This window comes from Oryctolagus cuniculus, chromosome 8 (genome assembly GCF_051225735.1).
Source record: "Oryctolagus cuniculus isolate XC-2025 breed Fujian yellow rabbit chromosome 8, ASM5122573v1, whole genome shotgun sequence".
Lineage (NCBI taxonomy): Eukaryota > Metazoa > Chordata > Mammalia > Lagomorpha > Leporidae > Oryctolagus > Oryctolagus cuniculus.
In genome coordinates, this window is record NC_142874.1 from 60,306,967 (window position 1) to 60,315,052 (window position 8,086).

General features: G+C 37.5%; 1 pseudogene; it reads left to right on the forward strand.

The window, feature by feature from the left end:
* The first annotated feature begins 6,959 nt into the window (after positions 1–6,959).
* On the forward strand, positions 6,960–7,777 carry LOC100353447 (uncharacterized; annotated as a pseudogene).
* The last annotated feature ends 309 nt before the right edge of the window (positions 7,778–8,086 follow it).

Sequence of the window (8,086 nt, forward strand, 5' to 3'; positions counted from 1 at the left end):
GTCTAAACAAGATAAGAGTCGGAGAACTCAAGGGGTTTCCATAGCCTTGGAAACTCATGACTGGAGCATGGGGAGATTACTGATGCCATAAACAGGAGTGTCAATTTGTAAACTCAACAACAGGAGTCACTGTGCACTTACTCCTCATGTAGGATCTCTGTCCTTAATGTGCTGTACATTGAGGCTTAATGCTATAACAAGTACTCAAACAGTATATTTCACTTTGTGTTTCTATGGGGGTGCAAACTGTTAAAATCTTTACTTAATGTATACTAAACTGATCTTCTGTTAAAAATAAAAAAAGAAATTATCAATTCCCAACTTGACTCTCACTGGGATTAAACATGACAATAGGTCTGATCTGATTTCATCATCATTTTAAAAAAATCATCTATTATTTTGCACTTTATGTGTCTGTGTGGGAGCAAACTGTTGAAATCTTTACTTAATGTATGCTAAACTGATCTTCTGTATATAAAGAGAATCGAAAATGAATCTTGATGTGAATGAAAGGGGAGAGGGAGTGGGAGAGGGGAGGGTTGCAGGTGGGAGGGACGTTATGGGGGGGGAAGCCATTGTAATCCATAAGCTGTACTTTGGAAATTTATATTCATTAAATAAAAGTTAAAAAAATAATAAAAAAGAAAAATTACACAAAAAAAAACAACAAAATATGTGCAACGAAAATTGAAGGAACTAAAAAGAGAAATAGAGAAATTCACTTATAGTTGTTTAATTCAGCAACCCTCTCAATAATTGATGGAATAAACAGCAGAAAATTAATAAGGATATAGTTGACACAGCACCATCAATCAACTTGATTTTATGGACATTTACAGAATACCCTGTTCAAGAACAGGTGAATACAAGTTCATCTCAAACTCACATGGAACATTAACCAAGATAGACCCTATTCTGGGCCACAGAACATATTTTAAAAGAGTAAACACCACACAAAATATGTTCTCAGAACACAATGAGAATTAAAACTAGAAGTCAATAACAGAACAGTATCTGGGAAATCCATATTTATTTGGAGATTAGATAATACACTTCTAAATAACAGATAAATCAAATAAAATGTATGAAAAATTCTAAAAATATTTTCAATAAATGTCTCCTGCAGAAGAATTTCAAGCAATTTATTCACTAGTTAGTTATTCTACTCAAAAGGAGATGAATTGTAAATATCTACCTGTTTACACAGTAATCTATTTCCAAAGATGACACTAAAGTAAAGAGGAGCCGGAGCCGCGGCTCACTAGGTTAATCCTCCGCCTGCAGCGCTGGCACTCCGGGTTCTAGGGTCAGGGCACCTGCACTCTAGGGTTCTGGATCGGGGTGCCGGATTCTGTCCTGGTCGCTCCTCTTCCTGTCCAGCTCTGTGCTCTCTGCCGTGGCCCGGGAGTGCAGTGGAGGATGGCCCAAGTGCTTGGGCCCTGCACCCACATGGGAGACCAGGAGAAGTACCTGGCTCCTGGCTTCAGATCAGTGCGGTGCACCGGCCGCAGCGGCCATTGGAGGGTGAACCAATGGTAAAGGAAGACCTTTCTCTCTGTCTCTCTCTCTCTCACTGTCCACTCTGCCTGTAAATAAATAAATAAATAAATAAATACAGTAAAGGGGAAAAAAGGAAACCGTAAACACCATTTCAGTCCGGTGATTTTGTTAAACATTGATGTCATAAATCATGAGGAAATTATATGACATCTTACCTCTGTGGCCATCATTCCAGAAAAAGAAAACCTCAGCCTAATAATATATGGAAAACATCAGAAAAATTCTAGTAGATCATTCTGAAAAAATAGCTGAGGATTACCTGTTAATACTGGCAAGGTCATTAAAACAAAGTCCATAAAACTGTCACAGCCATGAGGAATTTAAGGAGACCTGATGGCTAAATGTAATTTTGTGTTTTGTGTTTCTGGAAGAGAAACTGACAAAAGACTAAGAGTATCTGATAAAGTAGGGAGCTGATTCATTAATTGTAATAGATGTAGCATCTTAACAGAAGCCATACAATAATAATAGGAGAAACTGAATGTGTGGTATTTGAAGACCCTCAATCTTTTGAGTTTTTCTAAAATCCCCTACCATCTAACACACACACAGAGACACACACACACACACCCCGATTTGATCCTTTACTTCAGATCTGGTGATCAGTAATGTCAGTGAGGGCTTTGAACATTTGCTCATACTATTGAAGTCCCAGGGAACTGCTTTTCCCTGTTTTAAGGCTGCAAAATTCAAGGGTGACTATATAAAATTGCCATGAACATGGTTCTTCTAACAACATCAGAAAAACATGTTGACACAGAGAGGGGAGAAAACATGAGCAACAGAAGCACATGAGTGAGGAAAAAAAGACAAATTAATTAGTAAAATTTCTTTCCAGATTTCATAATGTAATAGTTTCTTGCATAATAAAATTTTTTGTTTCCTCTTATTATATACTCTGATTACTTATTGTGTCCCAGTTCCTCAGTTTAGAGGTATTAACGACTTCGTACATATTCTCAACAGTTTTACATACACACACACACACATACACACACACATATATATAAAAACTGAGGAGTGATTTACAGTGCTAAATATTATTGTCTTTGCTTTGTGTGTGTCCAGATGAAAAGAGAAGTAGAATAATGATTATGGCCATTGCCAACTAGTGGAACTCTAAAGCATAGATAGCCAAATAATTTTATTTTTCTAAAAATGTTTAGCAAAATTTAAATAAATTGTCAAATATTAAGTAACTATGACTTACAATTGTGGATTTAAAATGTTGATTCTCATGAATAATTTCTTGCATTTCTTTAACATTTTAATGCATTTTAGCAATATTCAGTTAAAAACAGCAACAATATGAAAAACAAATCCTATTTTTTACTTTTTCATTTATTTTTGATTTGATTTAAAAAGTTCACATTTTATGTGCTTTGAATATTATTGCATTTTTTTAATTATTTATATTCTTGATTTTTAGTAAACACAAATTACATGAAAATCTTTTGATGTCATCAAGATTACAGTTTTTACTGAAATAAAGACCAATGAAATTCATATTATAAAAATGGTTCATGATTATGTTTTTCTTTTATAACTTATTTAAATATTAATAACCAAATGCTAAGTCACAATAATTATGGTCACCTATTACTTTTCAAACTTTGATTATATGAAATCATGTTTCTCCTCTATTGTTGTGAAGGGGTAGTTCAAGTGTATTGACTTTGTTTTATTTAATAGTTGTGTGGTTAAATTTACTACTTTAAAATACTTTAAGTGTGAGAGTTGGCCTGTGCAGTGAGGAATTTGGCATCAATGAAAACAGGTCTGGGTCTTTGCTACCCACTCGTGGGAGGTAACCTCTGTGTTCTTGGAATTTCTCTAGTGAGGAGATTGTCATTGTTATTCATGGTGTACTTCTCAGATCTTTTCTGATAGTTACGCCAACAAGATTTTTGTTGGAGCTGATTGATCTGATTTATAATAAAAGTTACTTTGATAAAGAGATGGATGTTACTAAAAGCTTAGTCCTTGTCACCAGTGCTGAATGAAAATAATGAAGACAGTGTTGGAGGAAAAGGAAAGAACAAATTTTAATCTATTGATGGATAAGGAGGTAGCAGACTCAGGTCTACAGAACTGCCTCCTGCTTTGGGGGTTTTAAGGAGACTACAAGGGATGTGGAGTCAGAAATAAGGGGAGCAAAGGATAGAAACAGCTGCATACTGGCCTCCAGCCAGGTGTAAGGGACTGGTTGGAGTCATGTCACAGTGCTTATCTGGCCTGTTACATGTTCAGCTCATATCCACGTTCCTGGCTGGTCAGTAATGTTGTTTTCTTCATGGAATTGTAATGATGGTCAAGTAGGCTTCAACACTTTCTGCCCTGGTTATATAAATCACCTATCCAGACCTAAAAGTCCCTGTAACAAAACCCCTCAAAACAATGTCAGTCATCAAGGTGTTATCAATTAGAGAAGCAAATGACCTTGTGAGTTTGGTGATTAGACACTTATGGGGTTCTAACCTTATGCCACTCTTCAATTTGTTGGGTTAATTTTAGTGCTATCAAAATGCAGGGCAAGGTTAACTTCCTGGAATGGAGACTTTTTTATCTGCCAAGAGTCATTTGAATATTTATAACATTTGTGGGCCATACAAACTTACCAACTTAAAATTTAGTCTGCTATAGATTTATTGAATTTTGAGTTCCACTTGCAGTTGCCTTGGCAGGGTCAGACTAAATGATTCTGTAGGCCTTATATAGTCCCCATGCTGGATTTTCCACAGCTAAGATACAGGAGGGAGGCTATGAGACTTGGGATTAAAGTTATCTAGCATTCAAGGCGCTGCTTGGGGACTCAATTTCAGAGAGAGAAATAAAGAAATAAAGAAAAACAAAAAAAAAAATCAGAGTAGAGCAAGGAATTATGTAGTTGGTTAGACAGCAATATGTGATAAGAAGAAGGGAAAAAGTAGTTTGATATTGATAGAATCTTATAGTAGGATAGGGAAGTTTTCTATTTTCACTTAAATTATCTCAATAGTGCATTCTTGGTCAGCTTCCCTGGCTTGACTTTGGCACATTCCTCTATGACGTTGTTTCGGTCCATGTACATGGAAGAGTTTTTCATTTTTTGTGTCTTCTATTTATTTTTTAGTGCTTTTTAATTTTGTACATTCTGTTCCATTGTCAAAGATCGCTATGATGAAATTATAAAACACTAAAGAGATGGATAGAAGAAGCCATTAAAAACTGGAAAAAAATCTTTCACATTCTAGGATTAAAAGTATCAAAATGTCCATACTACCAAATGTAATTTATAGATTCAATGTGATCCCAATCAAAATACCTAAGGCATTCTTTGTAGATCTATGAAAAAATGATGCTGAAATTCATGTGGAAATACAAATGACCTGGAATAGCTAATGCAATCTTATACAACAAAAACAAAGCCAGATGCATCACAATACCTGATTTCAAGACATACTATAGGGCAGTTATAATCAAAATAGCCTGGTAATGGCATAAAAACAGACAAGTCGAACAATGCAACATAATGGAAACTCCAGAAATCAACTGACACATCTACAACCAACTTGTCTTTGACAAAGGAGCTAAAATCAATCCCTGGAGCAAGGACAGTCTCTTCAACAAATGGTTCTGGGAAAAGTAGACTTTTGCATGCAGAAGTATGAACCAAGACTCTTACCCTCCAGCTTACACAAAATCCACTCAAAATGGATTAAAAAAAAACTTAAATCTACAACCCAATGTCATCAAAATATTAGAGAACATTGGTGAAACCCTGCAAAACACTGGCATGGGTGAAGACTTTCTGAAAAAGAGCCCAGAAGCACAGGTAATCAAAGCCAAAATTGGCAAATGGGATTACATCAAAGTGAGAAGCTTCTGCACTGCTAAAAAACACTCAGCAAACTGAATTGGAAACTGACAGAAAGGGAGGAAATATTTGCAAACTATGCAATTGATAAAAGATTATTATCCAGCATACATAAAAAGCACAGAATCTCAACAACAACAAAACAAACAATCCAGCTAAGAAAGGGACAAAGTCAAGTGATCAATTTCAGTTCAAAATTGATCACACTGATAGGTTTAAGAGTCAAAGGGATCACACAAACAAGACTAGTGTCTGCTAATACTAACTGATAGAATCAAAAAGGGAGAGAAAGATCCATCATGGGAAGCGGGATACACAGCAGACTCATAGAATGGCAGATGTCCTAAATAGCACTTTGGCCTCAGAATCAGCCCTTAAGGCATTCAGATATGGCTGAAGAGCCCATGAGAGTACTTTAGGCATGGAAAGCCAAGACACCCTGGGGAAAAAAAAAAAAGACCTAAATGAAAGATCTCTGTGAGTGAGATCCAGTGGAAAGAACGGGGTCATCAAAGAAGGAGGTACCTTTCTCTGAAGGGAGGAGAGAACTTCCACTTTGACTATGACCCTGTCGGAATAAGATAGAAGTCGGAGAACTCAAAAGGCTTTAATAGCCTTGGCAACTCATGACTAGAGCCTAGGGAGATTACTGATGCCATAAACAAGAGTGTCAAATTGTTAAGTCAACAAAAGGAGTCACTGTGTACTTACTTCTCATGTGGGATCTGTCTTTAGTGTGTTGTCCAATGTGAAGTAATGCTATAACTAGTACTGAAACAGTATGTTACACTTTGTGTTTCTATGTGGGTGCAAACTGATGAAATCTTTACTTAATATATACTAAATCAATATTTTGTATATAAAGATAATTGAAAATGAACCGTGATGTGAACGGAATGGAAGAGGGAGCGGGAGATGTGAGGGATGTGAGTGGGAGGGAAATTATGGGGGGGGGGGGGAGCCATTGTAATCCATTAACTGTACTTTGGAAATTTATATCTACTAAATAAAAAAATAAAAAAAATAAATGGACAAAGGATTTGAACAGACATTTTTCAAAAGAAGAAATCCAAATGGCCAACAGACACACGAAAAAATGCCCAGGATCTCTAAACAGCAGGGAAATGCAAATCAATACTAAGATGAGGTTTCATTTCACATCCATTAGAATAGCTTTCATGCAGAAATCAACAAACCCCAAAACTGGCTAGGATGCAGGGAAAAAGGTACTCTAATCCTCTGTTGGTTGGACTGTAACCTGGTATAGCAACTGTGGAAGACATTAGGGAGATTCCTAAGAAATCTGAATAGAGTCCTCCCACATGATCCAGCAGTCTCAGTCCTGGCAGTTCACCTAAGGAAAATGAAATCAGCATATGAAAGAGTGATCTGCACTCCATGTTTATTACAGCTCAATTCACAATAGCTAAGATATGTAATGAACCCAGATGTCCCACAACTGAAGAATGGATAAAGAAATTGTAGAATATCTACACCATGGAACACTATACAACTATAAAAAATGAAATCCTGGGAAAGCAAAATGGAGAGGTGTGTGTCTAACCTAATGGTTTGCAACCTGACCTACAGCAGGAAGCTGGAGGATCTGAGGGAGACCATCCTGCCAATAAATCCCTGGCTACCAGAACTGACCAGGACGGCAGAACCGCATTGCATTGGGCATGCTCAGCTGGACATAAAGAAATTGTTGAATTCTTGCTGCAACTTGGAGTGTCAGTGATTGATAAAGACGATGCAGGTTGGTCTCCTCTTCACATCGCTGCTTCTGCTGGCCGAGATGAAATTCCGAAAGCCCTTCTGGGGAAGGGTGCTCAAGTGAACGCTGTCAATCAAAATGGCTACGCTCCCCTACATTAGGCAGCTTCCGAAAATAGGCAAGAGATTGCTGTCATGCTACTGGAAGGCAGTGCTAATCCAGATGCTAAGGACCATTACACGGCTACATCAATGCACCAGGCAGCAGCCAAGGGTAACTTGAAGATGATTCATATCCTTCTGTACTACAAAGTATCCACAAGCATCCAAGACACTGAGGGTAACTCTTCTCTACACTTAGCCTATGATGAGGAGAGAGTGGAAGAGGCAAAACTTCTGGTGTCCCAAGGAGCAAGTATTTACATAGAAGAAAGACACCCCTGCAAGTGGCCAAGGGTGGCCTGGGTATAATCCACAAGAGAATGGTGGAAGATTAAACAGCTTGAGTTTATCCTTACTTTATGTTTTCTCTGTTGTCCCCAATGTCCTGGAAGCTGATATACTTGTGCACCAGGTATCCTCTATGAATTGTGACTTTTTTCACCTTCAAAGTCTTACAAACATGTTGCCTAATATTCCTGCTGAGGTACCGGTTCTAAATTTACAACTTGGCTTTCTAGGCATTTAGTAACTGTCAAGATTGTTCTACTGTTGTTGTATATTAATCTGTATTGAATATTGTTTTTGTTTTTGTTTTTTTTTTGGAATAAGTGATTCTGTGTCTGTTGCCTGTCTTCAGCACTCTCCCATGCACTTTCCATCCCCCTGGGAAGCAGAAGAATCCCAGTAGCAGCAGGCCCATTTGTTGGGGACTTAAGCCTGAGGCTGGCCCCTGACAAGCACTCTCCGACAAGGCGAACAGGAAAGGTAAGGTCGATGGGTCAGGAACACAGC